The sequence below is a fragment of the Sus scrofa genome, chromosome 8 (genome assembly GCF_054392235.1).
Source record: "Sus scrofa isolate SSC_HxYL_T2T_F1_AM1 chromosome 8, Sscrofa_HxYL_maternal_Yorkshire_Landrace_v2.0, whole genome shotgun sequence".
Taxonomy (NCBI): domain Eukaryota; kingdom Metazoa; phylum Chordata; class Mammalia; order Artiodactyla; family Suidae; genus Sus; species Sus scrofa.
In genome coordinates, this window is record NC_139390.1 from 45,888,988 (window position 1) to 45,909,070 (window position 20,083).

The following is a 20,083-nucleotide window of genomic DNA, read 5'->3' on the forward strand; positions in this document are numbered from 1 at the left end:
ACCATAGAAACCACACCCTGTTTATGTCTTGTTGCTGCTCACTAGAGACAGATTTCTGTTCTAGTTTCTCCTTCGGTTATCAGAGCAAAGATAAGAACCAGACTGTGTGATTTCTAAAGAAAGGAAAGTGACAGCTTTGAATATTGCACAAACTAGATAACTTGCCTTACAGAAAAATTAATTAAGCTAATACATAATTATTTTAAAAAGAAAATAAAATTAAGATTATATATTATATGTATGTAACTAAGAGATAGAACACTCTTAATAATAAATATAAAAATGAAAAGCATACCTAATATGCTTAAAAATTGTCCCTTTCTCCTGTTCTGACAAGAGCTACCCAAACACATGGTGGATGATTCATGTAGGTTCATACACATTAACATCCTCCACATCAAGTGGGCCTCAGAGGGAAGTAAGTGGGTTAATATTCTCACGCCTGGAATTTCACATTGTACAGAATGTGCCTTAAACTCAGCCTTCCAAGTGGACTCTCAAAGTTACTGTCATGGTGCAGCAGAAGTGAATCCAACTAGGAGCCATGAGGTTGTGGGTTCAATCCCTGGCCTCACTCAGTGGGCTAAGGTTCCGGCTTTGCAGTGAGATGTGATGTAGGTCAGACGTAGCTCGGATATGGCGTTGCTGTGGCTGTGGCACAGGCCAGAAGCCATTGCTCCAATTAGACCCCTACCCTCAGATCCTCCATATGCTGTGGGTGCAGCCCTAAAATGGAAAAACAAAAAACAGTGGGCTCTCATCCACCATTGCCCTCACCCCATCCCTCCGTGTCCCCTCTTCCAAATGGAAATGAATAGAATGACAATTACATAAATATGCCAAAGTTTTTCAATGATTGGTTCACAGAAAAAAATACTAAGTGACTACCTAGTATGTGCCAGACACTCTTTCAGAGTGCACTATAATCATCAATGGAAAAATCAAATAAAGATCTCTGCCCTCCTGCCACTTCCATTCTGGAGGAGCCTACCCATGATAAACAATGAATCTATTAGTAAATGATAACTGTTATGGAAAAAACAAAAAGCCAAAGTAGTCGTAAGTAACGTCAAGAGTACCTAGGGTATGGGCATCATTTGTAATTCTAACAGTGTGCAGGATAATCCCACTAAGCAGGTCCTTGAGAAACAGGTGACATTTAGGGTTAGCAATTGTTCTCACAGATTAACTGGTGAAAAAGGATTTCAGGCAGGAAAACAGGCAGAGCCAAAGTTTTAAGGAGGTCTTCGTATAGCATTTGGCTTTTACCATGAAGGACAGAGGAAACTCTTACATAATCACTCTTTGCTCCATGAGACTCAGGGAGCAAAGGCAGATACAAAATGACAAACAGAGGCTATTAAGTGAGGCAAGTGAAAAATAATGTCTTCCACCCAGGTAGTAGAAGTGGAGAGGGTGAGAAACAGCTGGATTCCTGGAAGGGAGATGTAATGGAACCAAATTTAAGAATTGCGTTCTTTGGGTACCATAAAAAGGACCCATAGATATAACATGGAGTCTTGAGTCACTAAAAAATTTTATTTTCTTGGTTAATAACATGAATGTTGTTGGAAAAATCAGAACAAACTTAACTTGTGTCTGTCCTACCCTTAATTACTAAACTTTCTGAATCAAGTAAAAATGATTTTTTTATCAGAATATGGAACGGTTCTCCATTTCAACAAATTTTCCAGTAACTACTCTGCAGCAGAACAATGCTAGCCAAGGTATAGAAAGACACATCAAAAGTAGTCCATGTATGTTTCAGCAGAGAAAAAGTCATTTAAACAAGCCAGGGTAAGAAAGAAATGCCATTGTTATGCTAAAAGTTTCAGGAGGTAAATCAGGGTTCAGAGAGGGATACTTAGTAATGAGGGGCAAATGGAAAAAGGGGTTTAAGAGAGATATTTGGGAGGTCCCGCTGTGGTGCAGTGGGTTAAGAATCCGACTTCAAGGCATTCCTCTTGTGGCAGAGCAGAAACGGGTCCAACTAGTAACCATGAGGATGCAGATTTGATCCCTGGCCACACTCAGTGGTCGGGGATCTGGCATTGCAGTAAGATGTGGTGTAGGTCGCAGACATGGCTTGGATCCCACGTTGCTGTGGCTGTGGTGTAGGTCAAAAGCTGTAGTTCTGATTTGACTGCTAGCCTATGAACTTCTTTTTTTTTTTTTTTTTTTTTTTTTTTTTTTTTTTTTTTTTTTTTTATTAAATTTTATTTTATTTTCCCACTGTACAGCAAGGGGGTCAGGTTATCCTTACATGTATACATTACAATTACAGTTTTTCCCCCCACCATTTCTTCTGTTGCAACATGAGTATCTAGACATAGTTCTCAATGCTATTCAGCGGGATCTCCTTGTAAATCTATTCTACGTTGTGACTGATAAGCCCAAGCTCCCGATCCCTCCCACTCCCTCCCCCTCCCATCAGGCAACCACAAGTCTCTTCTCCAAGTCCATGATTGATTTTCTTTTCTGAGGAGATGTTCATTTGTGCTGGATATTAGATTCCAGTTATAAGTGATGTCATATGGTATTTGTCTTTGTCTTTCTGGCTCATTTCACTCAGTATGAGATTCTCTAGTTCCATCCATGTTGCTGCAAATGGCATGATGTCATCCTTTTTAATGGCTGAGTAGTATTCCATCGTGTATATATACCACTTCTTCCGAATCCAATCCTCTGTCGATGGACATTTGGGTTGTTTCCATGTCCTGGCTATTGTGAATAGTGCTGCAATGAACATGCGGGTGCATGTGTCTCTTTTAAGTAGAGCTTTGTCCGGATAGATGCCCAAGAGTGGGATTGCAGGGTCATATGGAAGTTCTATGTATAGATTTCTAAGGTATCTCCAAACTGTTCTCCATAGTGGCTGTACCAGTTTACATTCCCACCAACAGTGCAGGAGGGTTCCCTTTTCTCCACAGCCCCTCCAGCACTTGTTATTTGTGGATTTATTAATGATGGCCATTCTGACTGGTGTGAGGTGGTATCTCATGGTAGTTTTGATTTGCATTTCTCTTATAATCAGCGATGTTGAGCATTTTTTCATGTGTTTGTTGGCCATCTGTATATCTTCTTTGGAGAAATGTCTATTCAGGTCTTTTGCCCATTTTTCCATTGATTGATTGGTTTTTTTGCTGTTGAGTTGTATAAGTTGCTTGTATATTCTAGAGATTAAGCCCTTGTCAGTTGCATCATTTGAAACTATTTTCTCCCATTCTGTAAGTTGTCTTTTTGTTTTCTTTTGGGTTTCCTTTGCTGTGCAAAAGCTTTTCAGTTTGATGAGGTCCCATGGGTTTATTTTTGCTCTAGTTTCTATTGCTTTGGGAGACTGACCTGAGAAAATATTCATGATGTTGATGTCAGAGAGTGTTTTGCCTATGTTTTCTTCTAGGAGTTTGATGGTGTCCTGTCGTATATTTAAGTCTTTCAGCCATTTGGAGTTTATTTTTGTGCATGGTGTGAGGGTGTGTTCTAGTTTCATTGCTTTGCATACAGCTGTCCAGGTTTCCCAGCAATGCTTGCTGAATAGACTTTCCTTTTCCCATTTGATGTTCTTGCCTCCCTTGTCAAAGATTAATTGACCATAGGTGTCAGGGTTAATTTCCAGATTCTCTATTCTGTTCCATTGGTCTGTCTGTCTGTTTTGATACCAGTACCACACTGTTTTGATGACTGTGGCTTTGTAGTATTTCTTGAAGTCTGGGAGAGTTATGCCTCCTGCTTGGTTTTTGTTTCTCAGGATTGCTTTGGCGATTCTGGGTCTTTTGTTGTTCCATATAAATGTTTGGATTGTTTGTTCTAGTTCTGTGAAAAATGTCATGGGTAATTTGATAGGGATTGCATTGAATCTGTAGATTGCTTTGGGTAGGATGGCCATTTTCACAATATTGATTTTTCCAATCCAGGAACATGGAATATCTTTCCATTTTTTTACATCTTCTTTGATTTCTTTGATTAAGGTTTTATAGTTCTCGGCATATAGGTCCTTTACCTCTTTGGTTAGGTGTATTCCGAGGTATTTGATTTTGTGAGGTACAATTTTAAAAGGTATCGTATTTTTGTATTCCTTTTCTAATGCTTCATTGCTGGTATACAGAAATGCAACTGACTTCTGAATGTTAATCTTATATCCTGCCACTTTGCTGAATTTATTAATCAGTTCAAGGAGTTTTGGGGTTGAGTCCTTAGGGTTTTCTAGGTATAGAATCATGTCATCTGCATACAGTGACAGTTTGATCTCTTCTCTTCCTATATGGATGCCTTTGATTTCTTTTGTTTGTCTAATTGCTGTGGCTAAGACTTCCAAAACTATGTTGAAGAGCAGTGGTGAGAGTGGGCATCCCTGTCTTGTTCCAGATTTGAGTGAGAAGGCTTTCAGTTTTTCCCCATTGAGGATTATATTTGCTGTGGGTTTATCATAAATGGCTTTGATTATATTCAGGAATGTTCCCTCTATACCCACTTTGGCAAGGGTCTTGATCATGAATGGATGTTGAACTTTGTCAAATGCTTTTTCTGCATCTATTGAGATGATCATATGATTTTTGACTTTTTTTTTGTTAATGTGGTGTATGATGTTGATTGATTTGCGTATGTTGAACCATCCTTGTGAACCTGGGATGAACCCAACCTGGTCATGGTGTATAATTTTTTTGATATGTTGTTGGATTCGGTTGGCTAAGATTTTGTTGAGAAGTTTTGCATCTATATTCATCAATGATATTGGGCGATAGTTTTCTTTTTTGGTGGTATCTCTGCCTGGTTTTGGAATGAGGGTGATGGTGGCCTCATAGAATGTCTTTGGGAGTATTCCTTCTTCTTCAACCTTTTGAAAGAGTTTAAGGAGGATGGGCACCAATTCCTCTTTATATGTTTGATAGAATTCACCTGTGAAGCCATCTGGTCCTGGGCTTTTATTTGTAGGGAGTGATTTTATGACCTCTTCAATTTCATTTCTAGTGATTGGTCTGTTCAGTTGGTCTGTTTCTGCTTGATTCAGTTTTGGCAGGCTGTAAGATTCTAGAAAATTGTCCATTTCTTCCAGATTGTCAAACTTATTGCCATATAGTTGTTCATAGTATTCTCTTATGGTTTTTTGTATTTCTGCTGTATCCGTTGTGATTTCTCCTTTTTCATTTATAATTTTGGTGATTTGGGTTCTTTCTCTCCTCTTTTTAGTGAGTCTGGCCAGGGGTTTATCAATTTTGTTCACCTTTTCAAAGAACCAGCTCTTGGTTTTATTAATTTTCTCTATTGTTTTTTGAGTCTCTATTTTATTGATTTCTTCTTTGATCTTTACAATTTCCTTCCTTCTGCTGACTTTAGGACTTCTTTGTTCTTCTTTTTCTAATTCATTTAGGTGGAGGGTTAAGTTGTCAATTTGGGATCTTTCTTCTTTTTTGAGAAAGGCCTGGATTGCTATAAATTTCCCTCTGAGCACTGCTTTCGCAGCATCCCATAGATTTTGAGAGGTTGTGTCTTCATTATCATTTGTTTCAAGATAGTTTTTAATTTCCTTCTTGATTTCCTCATTGACCCATTGGTTTTTTAGTAGCATGTTGTTTAGTCTCCATGGAGTAGGTTTTTTCTCATTTCTTTTCCCATGGTTGATTTCTAATTTCATGGCATTGTGGTCAGAGAAGATACTTGAGATAATTTCTATGCTCCTAAATTTATGGAGATTCGCTTTGTGTCCCAATATGTGGTCGATTCTTGAGAATGTTCCTTGAGCATTTGAGAAGAATGTGTATTCTGCTTTTTTTGGATGTAGTGTCCTGAAGATATCAATTAAGTCTAACTTTTCTATTGTTTCCTTTAGGATCTCTGTTGCTTTATTGGTTTTCTGTCTAGAGGATCTGTCCATTGATGTGAGGGGGGTATTTAGGTCTCCTACTATGATTGTATTCTCATCAATATCTCCCTTTATGTCTGTTAATATTTGTTGTATGTATCTGGGTGCTCCTATGTTTGGGGCATATATGTTGATGATAGTAACATCCTCTCCTTGGATGGATCCCTTAATCATTAAATAGTGTCCTTCTTTGTCTTTCTTTATGTCTTTTGTTTTAAAGTCTATTTTGTCTGATATGAGCGTTGCAACTCCTGCTTTTCTGTCATGTCTATTGGCATGAAATACTTTTCCCCAGCCTTTCACTTTCAATCTATATGTATCTTTTGTCCTAAGGTGAGTTTCTTGTAGGCAGCATATTGAAGGTTTTTGCCGTTTTATCCACTCAGCCATTCTGTGTCTTTTGATTGGGGCATTCAGTCCATTGACATTTAAGGTGATAATTGATAGATGATTATTTATTGCCATTTGATCCTCGCTCGTGTTCCAGTTGATTCTATGGTTCTCCATTCTTCTTTTTTTTTTTTTTTTTTTTTTTTTGGTTGGATGGTCTCCTGTTATTATCTGCTTGAGTGTATTTTTTTTTTTCATTTTTTGCAAATGCAATATTTGGTTTTGGCTTGTGGTTGCCCTGTTTTTTAAGTATGCTAACCCCTTCCCATAATTGTGTGTTTTAGCCTGATGGTCCTGTAAGTTCAAACACTTCATCAAATATATTTTCCATTCCTTTATCTTTTTCTACTCCTTCTGGAATTCCTATTATGCGTAGATTGGCCCGTTTTATATTATCCCATAGGTCTCTTATATTGCTTTCCAGTTTTTTGATTCGGTTTTCTGTCTGTTGACCAGATTGAGTGATTTCCATTATTCTATCTTCCATATCACTGATTCGTTCTTCTGCATTATTCATTCTGGTTTTTACTGCCCCTAGTTCAGTTTGCATCTCTGCAAATGAATGTTCTAGTTTTTCTTGGCTCCTCCTTATATTTTCTAGCTCCTTTCTGAGGGTATCTGCATTGCTGTTCATATCTTCTCTTAATTCCTTCAGTATTTTCACTATTTCTCTTTTGAACTCCAGGTCTGTCAGACTGCAGAGATCAGTTTCATTGTTGACTGTTTTAGGTGAGTTCTCCTGTTGGTTTGACTGGGGGTGGTTTCTCAGCTTCTTCATCTTGCTTGTTGTCTTCTTTCTCCTGAGGGAGTTGTACTCTCTGTTATCGGGTAGTGTTTGCCTTGTCACTGCCCTGGAATATTTCCTGAGGGCTGTCGTTGTTGGTCAATCTTTTTTTGAGGCAGTGTGGCTTTTCTGGAGTGTTGATGGGACTAACAGTGTTTCTTTGAAGCAAAGGAGGACTTCCTGAGGGCAGACAGGACTGGGAGGTCCACCCCACGATGGTAGCAGATTTCACTTGGTTCTCAGCACCCCCTGGGGTCTTGGGCGGGTAGCAGGGCCCTTGGAGACTCAAGAGGTTCCTCCCCAGGGCAGCCCGACTCAGAAAGACCGTCTGAGATCTTTTCCCGATTCCGCCAGGCTTGTTGCAGCTTTTCTGGGCTGCAGGGGGTCCTGCCTGGAGCTGGCAGTCCTATGCAGCTGGTCCACTAGGTCTCAGCACCCCTTGGGGTCTTGGGCGGGTAGCAGGGCCTTTGGAGACTCAAGAGGCTCCTCCCCAGAACAGCCCGACTCAGAAAGACCGTCTGAGATCTTTTCCCAAGTCGGCCAGGCTTGTTGCAGCTTTTCTGGGCTGCAGGGGGTCCTGCCTGGAGCTGGCAGTCCTATGCAGCTGGTCCACTAGGTCTCAGCACCCCCTGGGGTCTTGGGCGGGTAGCAGGGCCCTTGGAGACTCAAGAGGCTCCTCCCCAGGACAGCCCGACTCAGAAAGACCGTCTGGGATCTTTTCCCAAGTCGGCCAGGCTTGTTGCAGCTTTTCTGGGCTGCAGGGGGTCCTGCCTGGAGCTGGCAGTCCTATGCAGCTGGTCCACTAGGTCTCAGCACCCCCTGGGGTCTTGGGCGGGTAGCAGGGCCCTTGGAGGCTCAAGAGGCTCCTCCCCAGGACAGCCCGACTCAGAAAGACCGTCTGAGATCTTTTCCCGATTCCGCCAGGCTTGTTGCAGCTTTTCTGGGCTGCAGGGGGTCCTGCCTGGAGCTGGCAGTCCTATGCAGCTGGTCCACTAGGTCTCAGCACCCCCTGGGGTCTTGGGCGGGTAGCAGGGCCCTTGGAGACTCAAGAGGCTCCTCCCCAGGACAGCCCGACTCAGAAAGACCGTCTGGGATCTTTTCCCAAGTCGGCCAGGCTTGTTGCAGCTTTTCTGGGCTGCAGGGGGTCCTGCCTGGAGCTGGCAGTCCTATGCAGCTGGTCCACTAGGTCTCAGCACCCCCTGGGGTCTTGGGCGGGTAGCAGGGCCCTTGGAGGCTCAAGAGGCTCCTCCCCAGGACAGCCCAACTCAGAAAGACCGTCTGAGATCTTTTCCCGATTCGGCCAGGCTTGTTGCAGCTTTTCTGGGCTGCAGGGGGTCCTGCCTGGAGCTGGCAGTCCTATGCAGCTGGTCCACTAGGTCTCAGCACCCCCTGGGGTCTTGGGCGGGTAGCAGGGCCCTTGGAGGCTCAAGAGGCTCCTCCCCAGGACAGCCCGACTCAGAAAGACCGTCTGAGATCTTTTCCCGATTCGGCCAGGCTTGTTGCAGCTTTTCTGGGCTGCAGGGGGTCCTGCCTGGAGCTGGCAGTCCTATGCAGCTGGTCCACTAGGTCTCAGCACCCCTTGGGGTCTTGGGCGGGTAGCAGGGCCCTTGGAGACTCAAGAGGCTCCTCCCCAGGACAGCCCGACTCCGAAAGACCGTCTGAGATCTTTTCCCGATTCGGCCAGGCTTGTTGCAGCTTTTCTGGGCTGCAGGGGGTCCTGCCTGGAGCTGGCAGTCCTATGCAGCTGGTCCACTAGGTCTTAGCACCCCCTAGGGTCTTGGGCGTGTAGCAAGGCCCTTGGAGACTCAAGAGGCTCCTCCCCGGGGGAGCCCGTCTCAGAAAAACCGTCAGAGAATTAGGTCGATCTATTCACGGCCTGGCTAGGCTTGTTCTAGCTTTTCTGGGCTGCAGGCCTTTTTTAGGGGGCTGGTGGTGTTTGGTGCTGCTCTGTGGAAGTGTAGCCCCTCCAAAGGGCAAGCAGGCCTGTGCAGGGAGAGCCCCTGCGGTGGTAGGCTTCAGGCAATTGTTGAGGCCAGCCCTCCTGGATGGCAGGCAGCCCCAGGTTCGGCGAGAGCGTAGGGGGTGGTGGGGGTGGGGGGAGGGAATGCACTGGGAAGCACAGCTTTCTGCTAGCTAGCGGGCCTGTAAGCTTGTTGTGGCGTGGGGGGTATTCTATGGGGACCCACCCCTTCTTCTCTCCCCTCCCCAGCACTGGCGCAGACCAGGCTCTTCTCCAAGGTTCCCTCTGAGGCGGCTTTCCACTTCCCCGCCCCTAGAGTATTGCTCCCTTCCTCTGCGACAGCTTTGTTTTCTAGTCTCCCAGGCAGTCTCTGCCCCGTCAAATGGTTTAGAGACCTCCCAAGCAGTTTCCGCTCTTCCCCGCCCCCCTAGCCCGGGGACTAATCTCTGGAGCCGAGGTCTCGGTGCCCAGCCCCCCCCCCAGGCGTCCCCCGGCCCTTTCTTGGGGACTAACCTTCGGAGGCGAGGTCTCGGTGCCCAGCCCCAACCCAGGCGTCCCCGGCCCCCTCTCGGGGACCAACCTTCAGAGCTGAGGTCTCGGTGCCCAGCCCCCACCCAGGCGTCCCCCGGCCCTTTCCCGGGGACTAACCTCTGGAGCCGAGGATTCGGTGCCCAGCCCCCACCCAGGCGTCTCAATTTTTGGTGACTGTGCCCGTAGTTCAGATGGTCCGTTGGGTTCTTGATCGTTTTTCCGTACTCCAACTTACTGCTACACTCTTCTCTGCATCTGGAGATTCCTCCGGTTCGTTTGATCTTTCGCCCGGTAGGTGACTTTCCAGGGTGCGGGATCCCTTTCCCCTCCGCAGTTCCCTTTCGGGAGCGCCCGTCCCGCTCGGATTCACCTTCTCTCACTCTCCTCTTTTCTCCCGTTCTGCCCAATAATGTCACGAATTTCTTGCCGTTATTGGAGATTAGGTTCCTCTGCCAGCGATTGGTTGTTGTTCTGTGCGAGTCATTTCTTCTGTAGATGTGCTTTTTTTGTTGTGTTTGTGGGAGAGGGCGAGCGTGTCCCCCTACTCCTCCGCCATCTTGTCCTCTAGCCTATGAACTTCTATACGCTGGAGGTACAGCCCTAAAAAAAAAAAAAAAAAAAAAAAAAAAAAAAAAAAAAAAAAAAAGAATGTAACCTCAGCAGCTAGGGTCACTTCAGAGGCGCAGGTTCAATCCCTAGCCCAGGACAGTGGGTTAAAGTATTAGGTGTTGTCCCAGCTAAGGCATAGTTTGCAGCTGTGACTCAGAGTCAATCCCTGGCTCAGAAACTTCCATATGCCATGGGTGCAAACATTAAAAAAAAAGAAAAAAAGAGCAATATTTGGAAAGATATGCTTGAAAAGAATCTGGAAAGATGAAAAACATTCATCACAATAATCAGTGATTTTGGACAGAAGGGGAGTGTGAGCAAAACATAGACACAGGATAATTTGCAGCAAATAACCTTGGAAGATAGAGGCAGTGACTCCCTCCACAGCAAATGGCAGGTTTGTAGAGATAAGAGAGTGTTTTCTGGGTGGGCTTATTTATATTTCAGTATTAAAGTTCCCCGAGTTCGGGTTCCTCCACTGTGCTTCAAGCCCTCTCTGAGGCCAGCATGCACCCGGACCCCTCCACTTGTCTGTATGGGACTTGGGAACCAAAGGAAACCTATGCATCCTTGAAATGCATCCTTCTTACTATGCCATGAGTTCTACCTAACCTTCCTGTCACTGCATAATTAGAGGACAGGTCACATGACCAGCATCACTTCTGAGGCAACTACAAAGTTCAGGGGTCCCTAACCACCCTTAGTTGTGACGATTTACTAAAAAGACTCAAAAAACTCACTGAAAGTATTTTTTATGGTTTCATAGAGCAAAGGGATAGAGACTAAAATAAGCCAAGGGAAGAGATGGGAGGTGCAGAATCCAAGACCTCCAGACACAGAGCTTCCAGCTGTCCTCTCCCAGTGGAGTCAATGGTCTGCCTACTCCTCCCAAAATCGAAGTGTGTTAATATACACAGTGTACACCCAGCTGAGCCCTAATGAGCCGAGTCCACCATACAGACACAGTTGACTGTTCTCATGGTCAACCTAAGTCTCCAGCCCCTCCAGGGCTCTAGCTGATACTACAAGACCCAAACCCCCATTGTAAATCACATCATCACACCAGCCAGCAAAACTCCCAGGTAAACATACTCTTTTTCAAACAGGACATTCCAAGAGCTTAGTGATTATCTCCCAGTAACTGAGAATAAAAGCCAGTCCTCTTTTTGGGCAAGGTTAAATATTTCACTGCACACCCTACACCAGGAGTCTCATGTGTTCTGCCAATGTTCATGAAACTGTGGCAGGCTGACTTGTTGGCTTGCAATTAAGGCAACAGCTCACACCCATGGTTCTTAACAGGAAAATGAAGAGGTATTTAAGGAAAAACATATCTAGAAAAGGAGGTAAGCAGAGGTCACATGATGGATTCCTTTTATGTTTTGCTAAAAGATTGAACTTGGTTCTTCAGCCAATTTAGTTTATATATTTGTAGAGACACAGTCAACATTAGAAATGTGCTTTTTTCTTAAACATCGTTCAATATACCATATATAGAGGCAAAGACTGCAAGCTGTTGGAGTGATTCAAGTTCAGGAGTTTTAGGAAAGTGTTTTGAAAACCTAGAGGGTGAAGGCATTGAAGATGTTGGCAATAAGGAGACTGAATTTATGATTCAGAATGTATCAGCTAGATCAGTCATGGGGAAGTCTACCAATGACGGTGGAAAAAAAGGCAGGTCCTGAGGAATGGTAACAAAGAACAGGTGTCAAAAGAATTGAGGAGGAAGATCTGGAATGCTAGAAGACTCTGACGAAAGCTCGGCATATTAGAGTTTCTAACTTCTTAAACTGATCAGATGAACAAACAGCAATATTCAGGAACTACTACAAATCTGAGTTATTAAGACTGGCTATGAATAAAATGTCAGCCTGAAAAAGCATAATATAGGTATACCTTAATTTTATTGCACTTCAAAGATATTGTTTTTTGGTTTTTGGTTTTTGGGTTTTTTTTAACAAATGAAGGTTTTGTGGCAATCCTGCATTAAGGAAGTCTATTGGCAATGTTTTTCTAATAGTGTTTGCTCAGTTCATGTCTATCTTTCATATTTTGATAAGTCCCATAATACTTCAAATCCTCCACCAGCAAAAAGATTACAACTTGATGAAGCTCAGGTGATGGTTAGCATTTTTTAGCAATAAAGTTTTTGTTTGTTAGTTTGTTTTGCTTTTTAGGGCCTCACCCTAAAGGCCACATATGGAAGTTCCCAGACTAGGGGTCAAATCTGAGCTACAGGTGTCGGCCTACACCACAGCCACAGCAATGGCGGGATCTGAGCCATGTCTGCAACCTATACCACAGTTCACGGCAACATGGGATCCCCAACCCACTGAGCAAGGCCAGGGATGGAACCTGCATCCTCATGGATTCTAATTGGATTCGTTTCCGCTGCACCAAGAAGAGAACTCCCAAGTTTTTTGGGTTTTGTTGTTGTTGTTGTTTTGTCTTTTTGACTTTTCTAGAGCTACACCCGAGTCATGTGGAGGTTCCCAGGCTAGGGGTCTAATTGGAGCTGTAGCCACCGGCCTATGCCAGAGCCACAGCAACACGGGATCCGAGCCGCGTCTTCAGACTACACCACAGCTCATGGCAACGGAAGATCCTTAACCCAGTGAACAAGGCCAGGGATCGAAACCACAACCTCAGGGCTACTAGTCGGATTCATCAACCACTGAGCCACGATGGGAACTCCAAAGTATTTTTTTTTCTTTTTTGTCTTTTTGCTATTTCTTGGGCCGCTCCCGCGGCATATGGAGGTTCCCCGGCTAGGGGTCGAATTGGAGCTGTAGCCACCGGCCTATGCCAGAGCCACAGCAACGCGGGATCCGAGCCGCGTCTGCAGACTACACCACAGCTCACGGCAACGCCGGATCCTTAACCCACTGAGCAAGGGCAGGAACCGAACTCGCAACCTCATGGTTCCTAGTCGGATTCGTTAACCACTGTGCCACGACGGGAACTCCTCCAAAGTATTTTTTAATTAAAGTATATACATTCCACGACGGGAACTCCTCCAAAGTATTTTTTAATTAAAGTATATACATTCCTTTTTGTAGACATAGTGCTACTGCATACTTAATAGATTACAATTTAGTATAAGTATGCTTTTTTATTTTTTATTAAAGTATAGTTAATTTCTAATGTTGTGTTAGTTTCTAATGTACAGCAAAGTGATTCAATTACACACATATTCCTTTTCGTATTATTTTCCATTATAGTTTAGTATAAGATATTGAATCTAGTTCCCTGTGCTATACAGTAGGTTCTTGATGTTTATATGTTTTACATATAGTAGTTTGCATCTGTTAATCTTAAACTCCTAATCTTACACTCAATCTTAAACCTAATCTTAACCTCCTAATTTATACACTGGAAAACAAACAAACAAAACTTATGTGACTTACTTTATTGTAAAATTTACTTATTGTGATGATCTGAAACCAAATTTGCAATATGGCCAAGGTGTGCCTGTAAATTTGGCACTAGTACTACTCATATACGAAGACATTAAAGTCATCGAAATGGGTATGAGGCATCACAAGAAAGGAAAATAAATACACTAGAAGCCAAATTCCTAAATGAATGTGGAGGGCAAAGTGAGTAAATGGCAAACTATATATGGGCTCAAAGTGTCATATCTAGTGAGAAGAACCTAAAGGAGGAAGGACAGAGCAGCAATTGTAGGAATTCTCCGTGGAGAGCTAGAACCCCTGGATTTTCCTTGTGTTGTGTGCAGATTCTACACCCCAGATCTGACTGGACTTCAAGGGAAAGTTCTGGAAACTGGGTAAGCTCTAGGTCTCCCAAAAGAAAAATAATGAGTACAAAGGCGGATATTGAGATTCTCTAAGAAACTGAGGACAGGCATATTTGCCAATGGTGAATCCATCTTAAAGGGCACAAGGATCATGTGTGATGGTTAATTGTATGTGTCCACTTGAGTGGACCATGAAAGGTGCAGTGGGGGTGGGTATCTGGATATGTGGTTAAACACTCTTCTGGATGTATCTCTGAGGGTGTGTCAGAGATGATTAATATTTGAATTGAATTGAAGTGAAACAGATTGCCCTCCCTAAAGTGGGGGCCCTCATATAATCCTGATCTAATACTGAGCCTGGATGGAACCAAAGGCTGAGTAAGGAAGAATTCATACCCTCTAACTAACTGTCTTTGAACTGGGATATCAGTCATCTCCTGCCTTTGGATTTGGACTGGGATAAGAGCTACACCATAAGGTCTCCTGGGTCTCCAGCCACCATACCACATAAGACAGGTCCTTAGAATAAATCATGTTAATAAATCGTACATATCTCTCCTCTATAATATGTCCTTTTGGTTCTGTTTCTCTGGAGAACACAGATCTAACACAAATGAGGGGATGTTATCAGAGGAACGAATGGGTGAAAGGGACCCTGGATAAAGCAGTGTGGTGTGATAAGTGTGGGGTCCTGTGGCTATATGGGTGCAAGAATGAGATACATCAGGGGACATATTTTCTGCAAATTTCTGAACTCACAAAACATGCAGTCTATTTACAGACAAAGCCCTTCCAAGTTATCAAAGCTAAATCTTTTCCAAAGTTCCCAAAAAGATGGTATGAAAACTTCTAATTAAGGGTTGCTGAAAGGATGACCTTGTTTCCTACACACTCTCTCCTGGTAAAACTATCTGAAACAATCTTGCTTGTATTAAGCATCAGTAGTGGAAGATATATTGGCCTAGCATAAGAAGGTGAAATATCTCTTGTGGTGGATGGGAGAGAACTATATTCTTATTTATTTATTTTTTGCTGCACCCATGGCATGTGGAAGAACCTGTGCCAGGGACTGAACCTATGCTATAGCAGTGACCTGAGTCACAGCAGTGACAATATCAGGTCCTTAGCCACTAGGCTACCAGGGAACTCCCTGAGAAGTATATTCTTTAAAATTAAATCATTGCTTGTAATGAGTAGTAAATAAGTCATATAAAAGCAACACACCATATAATGGACATAACTAATAGTGTTGTACTATAACTAGGCACAGGGATAAATATCACTGTAACCAGCAATCATATTTTAATATATAAATGTATCAAAGTAAAATGGCATAAACCTTAAACATACACAATGTTTTATGTCAAGTTTATGCAATAAAAAGACTTAAAAAATTTAAATTGAATCACTGCAATTAGATGCACCCATCTAGTTTAATTTAAAAAAAGCCTAAATCATAGAAGAATTCAAGAATGTAATGATATCCACCTGAAATGATCAGAATAAAGATTGAAGACATTAATGAGCAAATAGAGATGATGATAAGAAACAGTTTCCTTGAGGAAGGAAATTACCAAGGAAATTGAGTCCTTCATGATTTCCTTCTATTTCTTCCTATATTTGAGAGCCATATGTGATCTTTTGAAGTATGGGACAGAATTCCTTACACATGAAGAGGTGTGATCTCTTAGGAGATCTGGGCTTTCAGTGAACACAGTTGAACATCAGGCTAAAGTGACCTCATTTCGTTTTCAACTAGTGAATTGTCTCTCAGGACATGACATTTCTGGGTACACTGAGAGGTTAAAGAAAGGTCTATCAGGGAGAGGAAAGAGCAAAAGGAAAGTTTAAGAACACAGAGTTAATGGAGTTCTTCACCTTCTTTGTATCATAAATCTCTTACATACCCTGAGATATCATAAATCTCTTATATACCCTAAGATTTCCTTCTCAGGATAATGCATAAAAATGCAGAGGATGATTAAAGAATCCAAGTATAATAAGAGACATTTACTAAAATATATTTTTAAAATATTGATGTTTTAATATTCATACTTTCTCAGTAAGACATTAAGTAAAATGATACATGGATGGATCTAATAACTACCACAATTTTAAAGTAGTGGTAAATATAAGGTATAATTTGAGACATCTATAACAGCTATAAGGTAATATGAAAATATACTTGCCTTCTGCTGGTGACAAAATCACAGATCCTGGTAATACTACTTTTTTAAGCCTAAATTTATGATTGAAATAATCAATTTAATTTAGAGCTTAGGAAAAAACACTGATGTAATTTTTCCCATGTAATACATGAGCCCCCTGAATTCTATCCACTGACACCCAAGTAGTGAAAAGGAAGATGCTTGAATATAGCCTTTTCTGTGTCACATATTGTACTAAAAAAGACACAGGATTATTGAGCGCATATCTTGGCTTCAGGCATGTTGGAATCTGGTAAAGTAACCCAGACCAGAAGGAAGCAGAAAGGAATAAGACAGTTGTCTTCTAAAATGGCCCTGGGATTCCGTTTGGATCTCTATTCTAGACTCTGGGCCAGGAGAAATTGTCATGTGTGTACACCAGGGTCAATTATTTATTACAATGTTCTTAGTGAAAGTATAAAACTGTAAGCAATCTAATGATCCGTAAGTAAACAAAGGGAGATATTATACAAAGTGGGATTTATTATTAAGATGAACTATTACAAAGCAGTTAAATGGGGTAGTGTTGGTTCTGTAAGTTTTACGGGAATCAAAACCAATGGTCACAGCTGCACTATCCATATATGTATCGATATTAATAGGAATAGCCATGCACCCTTGGGGGAATCTTTAAGACACAAATGAGGGGCAGGGAATAGCAAGCACAGATAAGGTATCATAAATCTCTTATATACCCTTGTAATTTAAAAAAAAAATCACAGTCAAGGAAGTTACCTTGTGGCACAGGTTAAGGATCCAGTGTTACTGCAGCTGTAGTACAGGTTCAATCTCTGGCTAGGGAACTTCTGCATGGCAAGAGTGTAGCCAAAAAACAAAAAAAAAAAAAAAAAAAAAAAAAAAACAACGCAAAAAACCAAGGTCAATACGATGCCAATTATTTCTCATGGGACACACATAGATATCAGAATGGAGTGACATACAGACAGTCTGATATACTGTGAGTTCAGTTCCAGACCACTGAAAAAAACAAATATTGAGTAAAGCTAGTCACAGGAATTTGAGGGTTTCCTAGAGCACATAAAAGCTATGTTTACAGTAAACTGTTTTCTATTGCATGTGCATAATGCATGTGAATTATGTCTAAAAAAAATTTAAAAACCTTCATTTAAAAATGCTTTATTGCTAAAAAATACTAACCATCATCTGAGCCCTCAGTGAGTCATGATCTTTCTTGTGGTAGAGAGTCTTGCCTCCGTGTTGATGGCTACTGACCGATCAGGGCGGTGATTACTGAAGGTTGGGGTGACTATGATAACTTCTCAAAATAAGACAGCAGTAAAGTCTGCCACATTGATTGGCTCTTCCTTTCTTGAACAACATCTCTGCTTGCAATGCTGCTTGATAGCATTTAACCCACAGAAGTTCTTTGAAAATTGGGTCAATCCTCTCAAACCCCACTGCTGCTGTATCAACTAAATTGATGTCATATTCAAAGTCCTTTGCTCTCATTTCAACAATCTTCACAGCATCCTCACCAGGAGTAGAGTGCATCTCAAGAAACCACTTTCTTTACTCATCTAGAAGAAGGAATTCCTCACCTGTTAAAGTTTTATCATGAGATTGAGGCAATCCGGTCCCATCTTCAGACTCCACTTCTAATCCTAGTCTTCTTGCTTTTCCCACCACATATGCAGCTCCTTCCTCTACTGAAGTCTTGAACTCCTAAGCTTAATTCATGAGGGTTGGAATCCATTTCCTCTAAAGTCCTATGAATGTGGCTATTTTGACCTCTTCCCATGAATGACAAATGTTCTTAATGACATCTAGAATGGTGAATCTTTACCAGGAGGTTTTCTCTTGACTTTGTCCACACCTATCAGGGGAAATACTATCTATGGCAGTAAAAGCCTTATGAAATGTATCTCTGAAACAATAAACTTGAAAGTGAAAATTGCTCCTTAATCAATGGGCTGCAGGGTGGATGTTGTGTGAGCAGGCATGAAAACACGAATCTCCTTGCAGATCTCCATCAGGGCTCTTAGGTGACCAGGTGCATTGTCAATGAGCAGTAATATTTTGAAAGGAATCTTCTTTTTTTCTGAGCAGAAGGCCTCAACTGTGGGTTTAAAATATTCAGTAAACTATGTTGTAAATACATGGGCTGCCATCCAGGCTTTGTTTTCCATTGACAAAGCATAGGCAGAGTAGATTGAGCATAATTCTTAATGGCCCTAAGATTTTCAAATAGTAAATGAGCATTGGATTCAACTTAAGTCACAAGCTGTATCAGCCCCCAAATAGAGAGTCAGCCTGTCTTTTGATGCTTTGAAGCCAGGCATTGACTTCTCCTCTCTAGCTATGAAAGTCCCAGATGATGTCTTCCTCCAACAGAAAGCAGTTTAGTCTACATTGAAAATCTGTTGTTTGGTGGAGCAACCTTCGTTAATTTTCTGAGCTAAATCTTCTGGATAAGCTGCAATTTCTAGATCAACATTTGTGGTTTCACCGTGCACTTTTAGTGTTGAGACAGCTTCTTTCCTTAAATCACATGAACCAACCTCTGCTAGTTTCAAACTTTTCTTCTGCAGCTTCCCCGTCTCTCTCAGCTTCCATAGACTTGAGGGGTGTTCAGGCCTGGCTATGATTAGGCTTTGGCTTAGGGGAATGCTATAGCCAATTTGATCTTTATCCAGAACACTTAAACATTCTCTATATCAGCTATAAGCCTTTTTGCTTTCTTATCATTCATGTGTTTACTGGAGCAGTTTAATTTCCTTCAAAAAATTTTCCCTTGTGTTCAAAACTTGTCTGTTTGGTGCAGGAGGCCTAGCTTTCAGCCTGTTTCAGCTTTTGGCATGCCTTTCTGGCCAAGCTTCATCTTTTCAGTTTTTGATTTAAATTGAGAAACACAGGACTCTTCCTTTCACTTGAAAACTTAGAGGCCTTTGTGGGCTTATTAATGGGCCTTATTTTAGTATTGTGTTAGGGAAGAAGGAGGCCTGAGGATGGGGAGTGTGATGGGGGGACAGCTATGTGATGCTATAGAGATTTTTACTTTTTTTAGGGCCACACCCTTGGCATATGGACGTTCCCAGGCTAGTTGTTAAATCAGAGCTACAGCTGCTGGCCTAGGCCACAGCCACAGCAACACCATATCTGAGTTAATTCTGCAACCTACACCACAGCTCACAGCAATGCCAGATCCCCGACCCACCAAGGGAAGCCAGAGATCAAACCTGCATCCTCATGGATACTAGTCAGATTCATTTCTGCTGAGCCACAATGGGAACTCCTCAGAAACACAAAATATTTATTGATTAAGTTCACAGTCTTCTATTTGTGTGGCTCATGCCCTCCCCCAAACAATTAGAATACTAACATTGAAGATCACTGGTCACAATCAACCATAACAAATGTAGTAATAAGAGAAAAGTTTGAAAATTTGCGAGAATTACCAAAACGTGACACAGACATGAAGTGAGCAGGTGCTATTGGAAAAATAGTGACCAAAGACTTCAGTTTGTAAAAAATGCAGCGTCTGTAAAGTGTGGTAAAGTGAAGTGAGACAAAGTGAGTTACATCTGTACACTAACTTAAGACAGCTGTTCTCCTGTAGAAGGATGTGGCTAAGGACGGTGTAGTGAAGTAGCCTTTAGCAATATCAGTGCAACAGTGAAATAAAATATTGATAAATGTTTATTCTGACATATGGGACGATGAATGCCTGTTATAAGACCTGAGGAGTAGATGGAAAAAAAATATCAAAAGTTTGATGATTTTTTTAAAAAATGAAGATAAAGTGAAAGAAACTCTTGCCTACTGAAGCTTCTCAGTGATAGGTTCGGGGACATTCAGAGGCAGAGTCCATAACACAATTATCTGGTTTCACTGGCATCTGGGATTCCCAGGAATCATAATACTCCTCCAAAATATGATCTTTAATGGTGTTTGAATGCTCTGTCTTCCTAGATTATGAAATAGATTGAAAATTAAAAATTTGGAAAATAAATTATTACCATAG